Source organism: Vombatus ursinus, unplaced genomic scaffold, assembly GCF_900497805.2.
Source record: "Vombatus ursinus unplaced genomic scaffold, bare-nosed wombat genome assembly UNPS02014959.1, whole genome shotgun sequence".
In the NCBI taxonomy this organism is placed as follows: Eukaryota; Metazoa; Chordata; class Mammalia; order Diprotodontia; family Vombatidae; genus Vombatus; species Vombatus ursinus.
This window is the reverse complement of record NW_020954737.1, coordinates 14,720,821-14,738,483: the sequence shown is the minus strand read 5'-3', so window position 1 is coordinate 14,738,483 and position 17,663 is coordinate 14,720,821. Positions and strand designations below refer to the sequence as shown.

At 40.5% G+C, this 17,663-nt stretch overlaps 1 protein-coding gene across 1 annotated transcript in view; it reads left to right on the top strand.

Moving 5' to 3' along the window:
• The first annotated feature begins 3,982 nt into the window (after positions 1-3,982).
• A4GNT (alpha-1,4-N-acetylglucosaminyltransferase) overlaps positions 3,983-17,663 on the top strand; it is a 29,654-nt gene continuing 15,973 nt past the window's right edge. Inside the window, exon 1 of the mRNA XM_027845313.1 lies at positions 3,983-4,055. The gene's annotated coding sequence lies outside the window, so the exon portion shown is untranslated. The remainder of the gene's footprint in view (positions 4,056-17,663) is intronic.

Sequence of the window (17,663 nt, the reverse complement as noted above, 5' to 3'; positions counted from 1 at the left end):
ATGTAAATCCATCTGGCCCTGGAGATTTTTTCCTTCATCAATGGCTTGTTCAATTTCTTTTTCTGAGATGGGGTTATTTAAGTATTTTACTTCCTCTTCTGTTAATCTGGGCAATTTATATTTTTGTAAATATATATTCATTTCACTAAGATTGTCAAATTTGTTGGCATATAGTTGGGCAAAATATTGATTGTTTCTATGATTTGTTATTTGACCCAAACATTTTTTAGGATTAGATTATTTAGTTTCCAATTATTTTTTAGTCTATCTTTCCATGGCCCTTTATTACATATAATTTTTATTGCATCATGATCTGAAAAGGATGCATTTAATATTTCTGCCTTTCTGCATTGGATTGTGAGGTTTTTATGCCCTAGTACATGGTCAATTTTTGTGTATGTGCCACATACCACCAAGAAAAGAGTATATTCCTTTCTATCCCCATTCAGTTTTCTCCAGAGGTCTATCATACCTAACTTTTCTAATGTTTTATTCACCTCCTTAACTTCTTTCTTGTTTATTTTGTGGTTAGATTTATCTAGTTCAGAGATGGGGAGATTGAGGTCCCCCACTAGTATAGTTTTGCTGTCTATTTCTTCCTGTAACTCCCTGAACTCCTCTAAGAATTTGGATGCTATACCATTTGGTGCATATATGTTTAGTAATGATATTACTTCATTGTCTATGGTGCCTTTTAGCAGGATGTAGTTACCTTCCTTACCTCTTTTGATAAGATCTATTTTTGCTTTTGCTTTGTCTGAGATCAGGATTGCTACCCCTGCTTTTATTACTTCAGCTGAAGCATAATATATTTTGCTCTAGTCTTTTACCTTTTATTATATTCCTTGGCATTTTCAATTTGGGATCTCTTTCAGGCGGGGAGAGGTGGATTCTTTCTAGTTATTTTACCTTCAGGTTCTAAGACTTCAGGGCAGTTTTCCTTTATGATTTCCTGAAGGATATTGTCCAGGCTCTTTTTTTCATCATGATTTTCAGGTAGGCCTACGATTTTTAAATTGTCCCCTCCTGGTAGGTCAGTTGTTTTACCCATGAGGTATTTTACATTTTCATTTATTTTTTCATTTTTTTTGTTTCTGTTTGACTGATTCTTGCTCTCTCATGGAGTCATTAGTTTCCATTTGTTCAATTCTAATTTTTAACATATTGTTTTCTTCTGTTAAATTTTGTACTTTCTTGTCCAATTGGTCAATTGTGTTTTTTAGGGACTTGTTTTCTTCAGTGTACTTTTTTGCCAATTGGCCAATTGTACTTTTTAAGGACTCCTCTACCTCTCTCATTTGACTTTTAAAATCCTTCTTGAGCTCTTCTAAGAAGGGTTTTTGGGCTTCAGACCAGTTCATATTCCCTTTTGATGTTGCAGATGTGGGTTTGATGACAATGTTGTCCTCTTCAGAATTTCTGTCTTGATTTTCACTCTTCTCATAATATGAATCTATCGTACCTTACTTTTTACTCATGGTGTTTCTTTATTCCCTGGCCTTTAAAGAGATTATGCTCTCCTGCTGGGTAGCAGAGGGCACTGACCCAAGCTTCTTATGTTGGGAGCCTAGGTCTTAGTCACTAATTTTGCATGCGCCTCTTACGTTGGCAATTGGAGGCTCTAGGGTTCTGGCAGCTTACCTGGTGTTAGGCTGGAGTCAGAAAGGCTGGGACTTTCAGGCAATCTGGGTTGCCTGCTTTTCCTTTCCTTTAGCTTTGTTCAACTGCTTTTATATGGATGCTGCCGGGTGTTTATCTGCCTGGGGCCCCTTGCAGTGCTGCCTCCCTTAGTTCTGTTTAGGCACTGGGAAACTCCTTTGCTGTAGAATGCTGAGGCACCTGGTGGTTTTCTGAGCTGGTTTCCACCAGTTCCCCCACCCTCACTGAGGCACTCTGAGGTCCAGCTGTTGGTGTTCGCCTGCTCGACCACCTGGGCTTCGGGATCTCCTTCTGGTTGGCAGTTGGAGTCTGTAGGGTTCTGACAGCTTACCTGGTGTTGGGCTGGAATCAACAAGACTGGAGCTTTTGGGCAACTCTAGGTTGCTTTCTTCAGCTCCTTTCAGACAAATGCTGCAGGGTGCTTCTCCACCTGGGGCCCTTTGTAGTGCTGCTTCCCTTATTTTTGCTGAGGCACTGGGAGATCTGTTTGCTGTAGAATGCCGAGGCACTAGAATCTCCTCCTGCTGTGCAAAAGTGGGTCTTTCCACTAGCTGGCTGGGTGACTCCTGGTTCCTTACTGCTCCCCTTCCCCCAGGTTAAGAGGGGCCTTTCCCGTTAATCCCTCTTGCTTCCTGGGCTACTGCACTGCTGCACCCCGTCTTTCTTCTGGTTCAGCTGCTCCAGGGTTTTTTCAGGGGTGATATTTTCTGGGTTTTCAGAGGTTGATAGGGGAGGGTGAAAGCGACTACCTTTTTACTCCGCCATCTTGGCTCCTGGAAGTGGAAGTCAGGAAAGACTTGCTAAGCACCAATTATGTGCCATGCTCTATGCTAAGCACTTGATAAATATTATCTCAAGGGAGAGCAGCTGAAGAGAATTCTGAGGCTCTGGTCACTAGTACTTTATCTATGGAAACTTTTAAATCAATTACATTATTACCTTTAGTCACAACTGGTCACTTCTGAGCAAAAACCTCAGCTCACAATTGGTTAGCTGGGAAATGACTGTGCTACTGTGGTAAGTGCTGAAAATAGGGAGAGGAATGCCGTGTTAAATCCACTAGTCAGGTCCCCACATGTTTTTAGGACTCTGTTATCTTCCCTAATCTCTAGCACATTGCTTTGCATACAATAGACACTTCAGAATGTTACTTGTAGTTTATTTCAATCCAATGCCCTGTCTTCAAAGATGAGGAAATCTGAACCAAGAAAGGTTCTACAACTTTCCCAAGGTTGCTATGGCACAGGTAGAAAGTAGCAGACTTAGAATTCAAGGCCATGCCTTCTGACTCTAAGACCAATGCTCTTACAGTGACTGCCGGTGAAAGTCCAACTCTCTTGTTTGTGGATCTATGTAGGCACTTTGAGTTTTGCTTTCCCTCAAGAACAAGATTGGCAGAATTGTGGGATTGTGCTGGTGCCCATGTTATAAATTACCTGGGAAGTCTTGCGTCTGCATTCCAAAGGAAAGGTCGGGGATGGAAACATATGCTAGGATCATCCTTAGTAGGACTGTTCAGTCAGTGCTTTGTTAGCATGACCTTCAATAATTTAGAACTCTGAGCTCACTGACAGTAGGTACTGGGTCTTTTTTCTTCTGCCTTTCTTTGTAACTCTAGTGTTTAGCATATAGTAAGCACTTCGTAAATGTTTATTGATTGACTGACCTCTAATACCCAAGGAGACTTCAGAATTTTGTTGAATTCAGGTCTGTATATCTGCTTCTGGTGGGGAGAACAGGAACCAGACCAGCTAACTGTGGGGCAGCTTATCCCCAGAAGTCTGGCCATAGGGTAATGAATATTTTTGGCCATAGTAACTAAATGAGTAGGAAAGGGATTTCCTCAGGTTGAATAGTTAAGCCAATAGGAACTTGACATACATGGAAAAGCAATCAAGCACCATGTTATTGTTAAGTGTTCTCCAGGCTAAATAATCTCAACTCCTATAACTATTTCTGGCAGGTCCTGTAAAGATTTAATGATGTTTTCACCTTCATCTTCCACTGTCATAGAATGTTAGACCTGGAAGGGACCTTCTCATCTCTTCCGGCTATCTCATTTTATAGAGGAAGAATCTGTTTGAGGCCTATAAAAGGGAAGTGAATGGCTTGAGGTCACACAGCTAGTAAGAAACAAAGGCAGATCAGAAGCCAAGCCTGACTCCAAATCTAATACCCTGTTTCAGCAGACTGTGTTCTGCCACCTTGGGAAAGGGAGGAGCATAGAGGGAACTTCTGTATTTAGCTAGAGACTGCTATCCCGGATTTGTTTAACTAGCTTTATTTCTTTGAAACTTTGGGTAGTGGCTTATCAGAAAGGAGAACAGGAATAAAAACTGTTCTCATTTTCAGCAAGACTCCAAATTCTGACAGATTACACATTCCTGCTTTTGAAGGTAGGTGCTTGTTTTTTTCTGATCTTGCTTCTTTCAGGGTCTTATGGTATGGAATATAATACAGAGAGCCTCAGAGGACTAATGCTCCTGCTGTTCCTGAAGTTAGCCACTTGTGATTTCTGTAAACTTTATTGATAGGGTATAGCTTTTGTCTAATTTAGATAGGAGATATTTGACTATTTGATTCATCTAGATTGAAGTGATATCTAATTCTATAGAACCACAGAATCACAGAATATTAGAATTGGAAATAACTAACCTCTGGCCCTCCCTGACCCATTTTACAAATAAAGTCAGTTTAAGGGTTTGCAGATTATTGATAGATTTCATTAAACCAATTCTGATAAATTCAAATCTATGTCAAAACACTTTCTGGAGGTTGAAAGTTGTTCAAAAAACAATTAGACTTCATAGTCTTTATTCTGCTTTTCTTCAGGAATATCAGTTCAATTTCATTTATATAGGCACATCACTAAAAAGAAGGAAAGTCAAAGCTTCTCTAGAGCTAATGAATAGATTATAAAACTGATAGAAAAGTCAAAATAGTCTTCTCTAGACACTTTATTGTGCTAACTAGTAAAATCTTAAAATGAGAGGAAAGAGGACCAGCAAAATTAAGATCTTCAAACAAGGGAGAAAATATTCTTAGATAATCATAATTATAGTTCACAATTCTATAGTTCATTGATGTGCTTTCTTTTCAAAAACCCTTTGAGGAAGCTAATTTTATAGTTAAGTAAACTGAAGTTCTCTGTCACATAGCTAATGGTAGAACCGGAGATTCAAACTCAAGTATTGTCCTCTGTGTTTTTTCTACTAGCTATGTGATTAGGGCAACTTAAATAGTCTCTTTGAACCTCTTTCTTTATCTATAAAATAGTACCACATATTTCACCAGATTGTTTCAAAGAGGAAATGAGATATTTTGTAAAAGGTATCTTGAAAACCTGAAAGCTCTAAAACAAATATGAGATATTTAAATATGAAATATGAAAACAAATATGAGATATTTAAATATAAAATATGAAAACAAATATGAGATATTACTGTTACCACAATTATTACTGTTATCTTGTTCCCATCTTTTTTGATGGAGTTTTGACCAAAACAATTCAAATATGTCACTATCCAACTATTATTTTTCAATGTTTAATGTTCTGTGAGTGATTGCACAAGGGGATAAAAATGGCTACTTTTTTTTTTTGGCAGTTGAATAAGAGCAGTGGAATTTAAGCTCATCTTCTGTAGAATCATTGAAAATATCCTTCAGACAGGGGCAGCTAGATAGCACAGTGGGTAGAGCACCAGCCCTAGATTCAGGAAGACCTGAGTTTAAATCTGGCCTCAGACACTTGACACTTACTAGCTGTGTGACTCTGGGCAAATTACTTCACTCCATTGCCTCGCTCCAAAAAATAATATCCTTCAGACAAATCTAATAGCAGACAGGGATAACATATACCTTTTTCCTTTATCTACCTAGTTTTAATTTCTTCTGCTAAGTTTCTATATTTTGATATTTTTTTTAATGTAATTTGGAGATGATGAATAGTTGGTTAAAACTATTTTAGAATGTTGATCTTAAATTTTGATGGATCAATGTCATGTGTGACAGTTGCAGGCAATAGCTCTCTCTATAATGATCAGCTGGCACTGGAATTTGTTGAATTCATAAGGCATAAGGTATAGGGATTTTCTTGCATTGCTCTGATTTCTGTTTCCAATTTTTCCTCTATCTCTCTTACTTGATTTTCAAAATCCTTTTTGAGCTCTTCCATAGCCTGAGACCAATTTGTATTTTTTTGAAGGCTTCGGATGTAGGAGTTTTGACTTTGTTGTCTTCTTCTGAATGTGTGTTTTGATCTTCCTTGTCACCACAGTAACTTTCTATAGTCAAGAGTTTTTTTTTTTTTTCCATTGTTTGCTCTTTTCCCCAGGCTATTACTTGACTTTTTAACTCTTTGTTAAGGTAGGGCTCTGCTTCCAAGGTAGAGGGCGCACTGTCCCAAGCTTCAGGGTTTTTGTGCAGTTGTTTTCAGAGACACTTCTAGGGACTTGTAAGTTTCCAGTTCTTCCAAGGTGGTATGATCTAAGGCAGGCCTGCACAGTATTTAAGCTGCGGGCCGCTTATGGCCCACACTGCTTGTGGCCCGCCAAAAGATTTTGGGCAGCCTTCGACAAATGAAGATGATGTAACTACAGCTCAGGTCATCCTCAGGTCCCAAACCTGTTTTCAGACAGAGCTAATAAGGCTCACTGGCCCTTGAAGAAGAAGTGATTAAGAGGCCTAAATACTCTTGGGCAAACCTGTATAACATACTGCCTGCCAGCTGTGGGCAGTGTGTTGTGCAGGTTTGATCTAAGGAGAAGTGTTTACTACTCTCCTGGCCTGTGCTCTGGTCTGTGAGTGACCACTAGCACTCTTTTCTGTCCTGGAACTGTAAGGAGGGTTCCCCCTCCCTTGTGGCCACAAACTCTGCTATGCTAATGTTCCTTCTTGCTCTGGGACTGCCACCCAGGCCTGCAACCCGGATCCAAGTATGGGCAAGACAACAGAGTCCTGTCCCAGCGCTAGCCAAAAGACCTCTCTAATCTCTTTCTGACAGTAGTGTCTGTGGGCTGAGCATTCCAGAAGCAGCAGCTGCCACTGTCATTGCTGATTCAGTCACTCCTAAGGCCTGCTCCTAGGTTTGCTAGGGCTGGGGCTGTGCTGGACTGCGCTCCACTCTTACCCAGGTATGATACACCTTTCCTGCTGCCCTTCCAAGTTGTCTTTGGTGTCTGTGGGCTGAGAGGTCTGGAAATAGCCAACACTGCCTGTGGTTCAGTCGCCTGGAGGACGGCTCTGGGTTTGCTGTGCTGGGTCTGTGCCGGTGCACCCTGTACTGAACTGTGCTTCTCTCTCACCCTGGTGCAACAGACCTTTCCTGCTGCCACAGACCTTTCCTGCTGCCACAGACCTTTCCTGCTTTCCCTTCCAAGTTGTCTTGGGCTGGAAATTTGTTTCACTCCATCTTTTTGTGGGTTATGCTGCTCTAGAATTTATTTAGAGTCACTTTTTAAAAATATTTGGAGGGCTTTGGAGGAGAGCTCAAGCAAGTTCCTGCCTTTACTCCACCATCTTGGCTCCATCCTACCATCCCCACTTTCACTTGTTTTCAGCCTCTCCCTGCCTACTGGTCCATTACCTACTGCCTACAAACATGCTGGTGTCTCACCACCCTGGAAAAAAAAATACCCTCACTTGATTATTCCATCCCCTCTATTGTCCTATGTCTCTTCTGCTCTTTGTAGCTAAACTCCTCAAAAAGGCCATCTGGTAATAGGTGATTCCACTTTCTCTCTTCCAATCTCTTCTCTTTTTTAAAAAAATTAATTTATTTATTAACAAAATTTCCCCAGTTACATGTAAAAACAATTTTTAACATTCATTTTTAAAAGTTTGAGTTCCAAATTCTCTCCCTTCCTCCCTCCCCTTCCCTCTATTGAGAAGGCAAGCAGTTTGATATAGGTTATACATGTGAAGTCATATAAAACATATCTGTAATAGCCATGTTGTGAAGGAAAACATAGACCAAAAAAAAAACCTCAAGAAAATAAAGTTTTAAAAAAAAGTATGCTTCATTCTATATTCAGACACCATCAATTCTTTCTCTGGGGATGGATAGCATTTTTCATTATAAGTCCTTCAGAATTGTCTTGGATCATTGCCCTGCTGGGAATAGTTAAGTCACTCATAGCTGATGATTTTACAATATTGCTGTTACTTTGTACACAGTACATTTAACTTTGCATCAGTCCATTCAAGTCTTTCCAGGTTTTTCTGAGACCATTCTCCTCATCATTTCTTATAGTACGATAGTATTCTATCATAATCACATATATAAAAATAACTTGTTCAGCCATTCCCCAGTTGATGGGCATCCCCTCAATTTCTCATTCTTTGCTGGAAATGAGCTACTATAAATATTTTCATATACATAGGCCCTTTTCCTTTTTTTTTTTAATCTCTTTTGGGATACAGATCTAGTAGTGGTATTGCTAAGTCAAAGGGTATGCATGGTTTTATAGCCCTTTGAGCATAGCTCCATATTGCTCTAGAGAATGGTCGAATCAGTTCACAACTCCACCAACAACCAGGCATTAATGTCTCATTTTTCCCACATCCCCTCCAACATTTGTCATTTACCTTTTCTGTCCTATAAGCCAATCTAATAGGTATGAAGTAGTACCTCAGAATTGTTTTAATTTGCATTTCTCTAATCAATAGTGAGAATATTTTTTTTCATAAGGCTATAGACAGATTTGATTACTTCACCTGAAAACTGATCATATCTTTTGATCATCTATAAGTTGTGGAGTGGCTCTTGTTTTTATAAATTTGACTCAGTTCTCTATATGTTTGAGAAGTGAGGCCTTTATCAGAGAAACTTGCTTCAATTTTTTTTTCATAGTTACAATTGCTAACTGTATTTCCCTCCATCCTATTCCCTCCATTTTCCACTCTCTTCTTAACTCTTTACAATCCAGCTTCCAAATCGAAACTGCTCTCCCCAAAGTTACTAATGCTATCTTAGTTGCCAAATCCAGTGGCCTTTTTTCACTCCTCATTCTTGATCTCTCTGCAGTCTTTGATACTTTCACTCTTTCCCCCCTTGATATTCTCTTCTCTCTAGTTTTTCCTCCTACCTACATGACCACTCCTCTGCCTCCTTTACTGGATCCTCTTCCAGATCACACCTTCTAACTATAGGTGTCCCTCAGGATTCTGTTTTGGGATCTCTTCTTTTTTCCCTAAATACTACTTCATTTGGTGATCTCGTTTGGAACTGTGGGTTTATTTACTATCTCTGGGCTGATGATTTTCAGATATATCTATCTTGCCCCAAATACTCTGCTGACCTCCAATCTCACATCTCCAGCTGTCTTTCAAACATCTCACATATATGTCCCTTTCTTTCCTCTAACACTGCCACCACTCTAGTGCAGAACTTCATTATATGTCTGAATTTTTGCAAGAACCTGCTGATGGGTCTGCTTGCCTCAACTCTTTGCCCACTCCAATTTATCCTCCACTTAGCTCTACAGTGATTTTTCCTACAATGCAGATCATGTCATTTCTCTTACTTTTCGACAAATTCCAGTGGCTTTCTGTTGCCACTAGCACTAAATACCAAATGCTCTGTTTGACCCTCAAAGCCTTCATAACCTAGCCTCCTTGTACTTTTTCAGCCTTTTTACACCTTACTTCCTGACATGTACTCTTCAATCCAGTGATACTAGCCTCCTAGTTGTTCCACAAACAAGACACTCCATTTCTCAGGTCCCCGCATTTTATCTTACTATTTCCCATGCCTTGAGAAATACCCTCCTCTCTGACTTCTGACTTCCCTCGATTCCTTTAAGTTCCAACTAAAATTCCACTTCCCCCAACTCTTCTTAATTCTAGTGCCTTCCTTCTGTTATTTTCTCCTATTTATCTATATATAGCTTGCTTTGTATATTTCTTGTCTCTCTCTTTAGATTTTAAGCTCCTCGAAGGCAGGAACTATATTTTGCTTTTTTTATGTCCCTGGCACTTAGCACCATGCTTGGCACATAGTAGACATTTAATAAATGTTTATTGATTGATTGATTCAGTAGATTCTAAATATTTGCAACCTGAAGTGATATGCTATAAAGTCTCTACCATTTCATTTCATCATTATAGATTATCTTTCTGTAATTTCTAGTGGCAGTGATCTGATCTTAAATCTCAATAATAAATTCTAGCATTTCTATTAATAAACTTGCTTGACTCAGCCATTTGTTTAACACTTCTTTTGTTTTTTTTTCTGTTTGTTTTTAGGCAATTGGGGTTAAGTGACCTGCCCAGGGTCACACAGTTAGTAAGTATCAAGTATTTGGTCTCAGGCTGGATTTGAATTCAGTTCCTCCTGACTTCAGGGCTGGTTCTCTATCCACTGCACCACCTAGCTGCCCCTTAACACCAATATGCCCCTTAAGGCATATTGGTGTCACTTTTTGATTCCACTTTTGAATTTTAGCCATATCATAGTCTCCATCTGGAGATAAACCACCTCTCACTATATTTGGTTAATCCAGTGGCATATACTTGTTGACAACCTTTACTCCTGCTTTGGGAAGTGAGACCTGTTTGTTCCAAATATTTGAAGACTACATGTGTAGAGCTAAATTTCAAGTGTGAATGGCATCAGGGGTGGTTCTGATGCTCACACCATGGTTATTCAGATCTGGTACTAGAATGAAAAGAGGCACTCAGTCATTAAATAGTTAGCAAAAGGAGGTGTACTTAGCCCTGGCATAACAAGGATATTCAATCAAATACAGTAGCACTTAGCCTTGGTAAACAGAAATCCCTTTGTTTCCATATCTATACAAATCTTGGCATCAGGGCAGGGTATGGTGACATTTAGTTTTAGGACATCCACTGAAAGTGGCCAATCCCATGTGGGTGGGACCATCAGGTGACCAGAAAGCCACATTAATATAGCCAAAGGCCACCAGAAAGGTGCTTTGAGGGAGGCATAGCTTGAGCCCTGCCCTAACCCTTCGTCAATCAAGTCCTGACTTTGTTGCCTTTTGGGAAAAGTCTAGCCTAACCTATGTTGGGAGTGGTTAGTAGGATGGGAAGGGAAACCCTGATAGATAGTGGTCCCATCACATAGCATTTCATGGTGGTAAGGTCCTCAGGAACTTGAAGATGACATTTTACCGCTTCAATGTCTTTACTGTATAATCTTCCTGGCATAGACATTAGTAAAGGGAAAAAGAAAAAGAAAATTATAGTACCTCCCCCAAAGGAATCATTATGAAGAAAAAGAAGAAAGAAAAAAGAAAAAAAAGGTGGAGAAGAATAAAATCCAGAAATCTTAGTCTTTTTCTTCTCCTGTTTGGAAGGATTTGGTCTCAAATTTCAGTGATCTGGTCTATGTGGTGAGTGATGTCATATCTTTTCTGTTCATCATGGGTCTCCAAATGGCAATGACAATAAGTTGGAGGAATATAAGGGACACAGCAAAGATGGTGTTATCTCCAGAACAGCCCAGAATCTCCTCCTGATATGTCAGTGATGATGAGCAGGAGCAATACCAAGAATATCAGGGACATAACACAGACGATAAAATTTTCACCATAGTCAATAATTCTTCAATATGCATCAGGGTCACCTGTAGGAGATCATTTCTTGCAAGTAATCTGTTCTGGGACTTAAGCTGATACCTAGTCTCTCCCAATACTACTACTCCCTCAGTAGCAGTACCATGGCTCACCCACCAAAACCTTCCCCTCCTTTAGAGGGACATCACCCTTCCTCCATAGGTACTAAATAAGTACTCTTCCATACCCCATCCAGGAACTCAGAATTATCACTGAGTCAACTAAGGTATCCCCTTACAGTCAAGTAAATACACGTTCACCATAGTTGTATAGCAACAATTTTAACTCTTCCATGTTGTCAGAAAGCAAACCACATTCCAATAATACTTCCCTTTGGTCTCCCAAGCTCTTTCTCTGAAATAGTGCTTTGAGGAATCCCAGAAGAAAAGAAGGTTGTGAATTGGGAGGTGTGGTGGAAGGAGGGTAAAAGGATACCTGGGTTATTTCTCTGGGGCATTCCAAGACTTGTAAAGGGACAAGAACCTCGAGGCCAAGGCAAGTCTGTACTGTGGAAGGAATAAGGAAGGACTGGATGTCCAAAGGCAGTCTATTACTATTAAGTAAGTCTTTCTAGAGACTTGATAAAAGAAACCACTGGACTAGAGAATCTTTCTCCTTCCTAGGGTGGCATTGATTCATCCTAGGCACAAATTCTGGGAGATTGGACACTTGAACTGGGCAGTCAGGTGTATGATTATGCAGTTGATGATTACCGGGTACAATCTGCTTGCCCTGAGCTGGAAGAGTACCATTTTTCCAGTTGGGGAAAAGTTGAGAGCCACTTGAGTTAGATGGGTGCTCCAGTTGGTAAAAGGAGTCTAATTAGGCAGGAATAGCTACCTTGCCTTTAGTTATGAAGATAATATGGCCCCATATCCAGCAAAACATGACATCACTATCCCAATGTTCCTGTTGGCGATGGACCTATTTTCCAAACTGCACTCTCCTTTTTTTTTTTTTGGCATATCTTTGATGGATGCCCCATAACATGACATGCCTCATAAACAACTGTCTGCAGTGGAAGGCATTGGCAATATTCCTTCACTGATCTTGACACCAAAGAGGAGAACCTTTGATTGTCCAGTTAAGTATTCTCCAGGCCTCATGCCACTTGCTTAGACCCATGGCCACTACCCAGGAATTAGTGTAGATTAAAATATTTTTCTCCATCTCTCAATGCTCCCTTACATACCAGTCATATAGCCTAGAGCTAATCCCTCTGGGAGGATTTGCCAGGATCCTCATTCCCTAGTATATCACTGTTACTTGGGTTAGTGACTGCTGAAGTCATATGCCTCTTTTTTTTTTTTGCTTTTTGGTGAGGCAATTGGGGTTAAGTGACTTGCCCAGGGTCATACAGCTATTACGTGTCAAATGTCGGAGGCCAGATTTGAACTCAGGTCCTTCTGACTCCAAGGCAGGAGCTCTATCCACTGCACCACCTACCTGCCCCTATATGCTTCTTTCAAGGCAGATAGAGACATTGTTAATCAGGAAAAAGGGCAGTTGTCATTTGCTAGGTTCTTATAGGTGAAAGGCCTATTGGGTTAGAAGAAGATGCAGGGTTTCAGACCCAGGACTGGAAGCTTCAATCTCTGGCATGGTCACCACTTCTTTGTGAAGGACATTATACTGAAAGGATCTTAGCAAGCATAATTTGAATGTACAATTTTCATTCAGCAGTTGAAGCCTCTTGTGCCTTACCTATCTTGTTAGACGGACCACCTTGGATCATCTGTTCAACTGGGTAGTGCAGTGGAGAGTGCTGGACCTGGAGTCAGAAAGACCTAAGTTCAAATTCAGCTTCACAAATTTACTAGCTGTGTGACCCTGGGCAAGTCACTTAATCTTTGTTTTCTTCAGTTTCCTTAACTGTAAAATGGAGGTGATAATAGCACCTACTTCCCAGCGTTAGAGGATCAAATGAGATAATATTGGTAAAGCACTTAGTATAGTACCTGGCACGTAGTAAGTGCTATATAATGCTTATCCCCTTCTCCTTTTCTCCTCCCCACTCCCAGCAGCAATTAGGGTCCAGTAAGAAGAAAGCTATTGCTTTTCAAAAATATTATAGTAAGTGGCCACTTCGGGGAAACTGCAGCTCCTGAAGGCTGACAGTGGCTTATTCTTTCCATTCCTTGGTGGCTGCCAAAGAAGCTCCATTCAGCCTGGTCTTTATAGGCTATATGGCCTGTAGCATCAGAAGTACCCAAGGGGAGATAGTCTGCTTCAGATCTTCTAGCTGTGTGGCCTGTGCTGGGCCCCACTTTAAAGAGACAGGCTTGTAGGTGACTTAGTCAATGAGGATCACCAGGATGTCCACATGAGGAATGTTAGTTCTATAAAACCTAGAGTCTGATAAGTCTTTAGGCTTCCTTTTAAGATTGTAGGGGAAGTGAGTGTCAGTAGCTTATTTCAGACAATGTCTGGAATCCTCCGAGTTATCTCTACCCCAAAACTTGACCGAGAGAGCTGCACCCTGGATTTTCTTAGTATTGATTTCTAACCCCTTGTCCCTTTTATGGATCACCATCTAATCTAGAGCCTGGACTTATGTGACTAGGTCAATATTATATCATCGATGTTGTGGTGTCCATTAATACTTTCAAAAAGGGAGTCCTTTTTCAAGTCTTTGGCTAGTGTAATGTGGCAGCATGAGAGAGCTCAGGCAACCCTGAGAAAGGACAGTAAAAACATACTGGCTTTCTTCCCAGATGAAAGCAAACTGTTCGTTTTCAGGTGGAGAAATTAAAACTATCTATAGTCATATGAAAAAATGTTCTAAATCACTATTGATTAGAGAAATGCAAATTAAAACAACTTGGACATACCACCTCACATCTATTAGATTGGTTAATGTGACAGAAAAGGAAAATGGTAAATGTTGGAGAAGATGTGGGAAAATTGGAACACAAATGTATTGTTGGTAGAGTTGTGAACTGATCCAACCATTCTGGAGAGCAATTTGGAACTATCCCCAAAGAGAAATCAAACTGTGCATACCCTCTGATCCAGCAATACCACCTCTAGGTCTGTATCCCAAAGAGATTGTAAAAAGGGAAAAGGACCCACATGTACCAAAATATTTATAACACATCTTTTTTGTGATGGCATAGAATTGGAGACTGAAGAAATGCCTATCAATTTGGGAATGGCTGAACAAGTTGTGGAATGTGAATGTAATTGAATATTATTGTGCTATAAGAAATTATGAGCAGGCCAATTTCAAAAAAAAACCTGGAAATACTTACATGAACTGATGCCGAGTGAAGTGAGCAGAACCACGAAAACATTGTATGCAGCAACAGCAGCATTGTGTGATGATCAACTATGATAGTCTTAGCTCTACCAATGATCTTAAACAATTCCAAAAACCTCATGGTGGAAAATACCATCCACATCCAGAGAAAGAACTTTGGAGTCTGAATGCAGATTGAAGCATACTATTTTCACTTTTTTTTTGTTTTTTTTTTCTTTCTCATGGTTTTCCCCTTTTGTTCTGATTCTTCTTTTACAACACGACTAATGTGGAAATATGTTTAATATCATTGTACTTGTATAACCTATATCAGACTGCTTACCATCTTGGGGAGGGGGGAGGGAAGAGAGGGGGCAAAAAAATTTGGAACTCAAAATCTTATAAAAGTGAAAACTATGTTGAAAACTATCTTTACATGTAATTGGGAAAAAAGTACTATTATGTGAGGTAAAAAAGAGAGTAACCTGCTCCTGACTAGTCTTAGCCACAGGAATAGAGAGGAAAAATATTGGGCAAGGTTGATAACTCCATGCCACTCATCCTGGGTCTAGTCAATAACATATAACAAGGTCAGGAACAGCTGTAGCAATGGGCATGATGAGTTTGTTCAGCTTCCTGTTGTCCACTATAAGCTGCTAAGTGCTTTCTGCTTTCCTCACAAGATTATCGTAAGGGGAGATCATATAACAAAATCCTTCAGCTACTTTCATCTTTGACACGAGAACAAATATCTTTCACCCCTCTGGGGACCCAATATTATTAGATGTTAACTACAAAAGATGGTTTGAAAAAGTCCAAGGGTTGCCATTTTACTTTTCAAACAATCACTTGCCTAGAAGTTGCTGAAAGACCCACAAGTATACTGATACCCAAGAGCTCATTCCTCCTCCTTTAACCCAAAGAGCCCCCCTCTCCATAAGAACCTAGCTCTTGGCAAATGCCATTTTGCTTGATTTATTGATGTCTTCTCCCTCTGCTTTGAGGGAGACATATGCAACTGGACTTCAGCAGTCACTAACCTAGGTAATAAGGAATACTTTAGGGAATTCGGATCCTGGGAAATCCTCCTAGAAGGCTGAACTCCACACTACATGGCTGGCATATAAGGGAGCAGTGAGAGATGGAGCAGAGATTTTAATCTACACTGATTCCTGAATGGTGGCCTTGGGTCTGGGCAAGTGGTCTCAAGCCTAAAAACTACCACGGGTAGGGAACCTTCAGCCTTGAGGCCACATGTGGCTTTCTAGGTCCTTGGGTGTGGCCTTTTGTCTGAGTCCAAGTTTTATAGAACAAATCCTTTCATTAAGGGGATTTGTTCTAAGTTTGGATTCAGTCAAAGGCCACACATTTGGATTCATTCGAGGCCACATGTTCCCCACCCCTGAAGACAATGAAAGGCTTTCCTCTTCTTTGTAAAGATCACTGGAGCAATTCCACTGACACTTCTCACTACAGATAGTTGTTTGTGGGGTATATTAGCATCCATCGTATCATATCCAGATATGATAAACAAGGAGTGTAGAGGTTGGGGAGTAGATCCATTGCCAATAGGGACATTGGGGTAGTGTTGCCATGCTGTGCAGGATATAGGATCATATGATTCCCATTCCTACCTAACTAGGCTCCTTGTGTAAGTTGGAGTACCCACCCAACCCAAGTGACTCTCAACTTTGCCCTAACTGCCAAAATGGTACTCTCCCAGCTCAGAACAAGCAGTTTGCCCCTGTTAAGCAGCAGTTGCATGATCATGCATCTCCATGGTTCACCCCTTGTAGCTTCCTCTAAGTGATCCAAATGAGGTGGGATCTTTTGCTGTTGCTGCTGTTGTTCAGTTGTATTAGTCATGTCGGACTCTTTGTGACCCCATTTGGGGGTTTCTTGGCAAAGATACTAGAGTGGTTTGCTATTTCCTTTTCCAGCTCATTTTACAGTGAGGAAACTGAAGCAAACAAGGCTAAGTGACTTGTTCAGGGTCACATAGCTAATAAGTATATGAGGCCAGATTTGAACTCAAGAAGATGAGTCTTCCTGATTCTAAAGCCAGTCATCTACCCTCTGTGTCACCTAGCTGCCTGGCAGAAGCTTTACAGGATGCCTTAAGGTGGGGTGAGGATGAAGGTCTCCTACTTCCCTGATGCTGAATTTCCCTGTACATGTCTACTAGTACTTTAATAGACTGGCCTTCAATTTCTTATCAACCTGATGTTTTAGGAGTCACACACAAAACTCCTGTCAAGAGAGGGTGTCATCGCCCTCTATCCACCTAGCAGGGCAGCAGGCTCCATGTCTCTTCTAATTGAGGAATGACACTGATGACTTATTTTCTCTAACAACAGTATTTGCTGTCCTGATCTGTTGTTCTAATTTTACCAGTTGATCAGCCCATGCTTATATAGTTGTGTGCCAGGGGAAACCCATAGCTAAATCTGAAGCCATTTGGGGCTCCATCTGGAAGATGGATCTAATTTTTCCTACGGCAGACTAGTCATAAGCGTGGCAGGTTGTGTGTGTGTGGGCGCATGTGTGTATGTGCATGCAATCTCTCCAATCTATAAAGCCCATTACCCTTAGGAACTTTATCCCATCCCTTGTAAATCCCCACAAGGCACCTGACTGCATCAGGAATTCATCTTTATGTGGGTATGAATGAATAAATTCCCATCACACCTACCTAAAAAGTGACAAAGTTCAGTCTTTATCTGGAGATTCTCATTGATTTAGTTGACTCTATAACAGTAAGTTCCCAAGCCAAGTTCAATACTTGGCAGAGAGAGTGAAAGCATTGGCTCCATGAGACCACACCCTCAGAAGCCATTGTTCCAGTGATTTATCAGGTTTCTGTTTGAACTTTTCATGCAACCTCCCCAGTTCCTAGATGGTAAAACCCTTCCATCCCCTACTTTCTCATTGGAGAAAATCACCCTCCTCCTAGGAGTAGTTTTAAGAGAAACCTGGGGCTTTTCTATTAATGGTGGGAGTTTGCAGCAAAACTTTTTCTTGAGAGACCATATTGTGCAATGAGTTAATGGCTTTAGTCTGTCATGACCACCTTCATCAAGAGAGGTACTACTTTAGGTTGGTTGGGCACCACCTCCATTGGGTGTCTCTTCAGCCTTAATCAAAAATTGGAAGTTCTGTTTTTAGTGATTGAATGTACCTGGTCAGTTTAT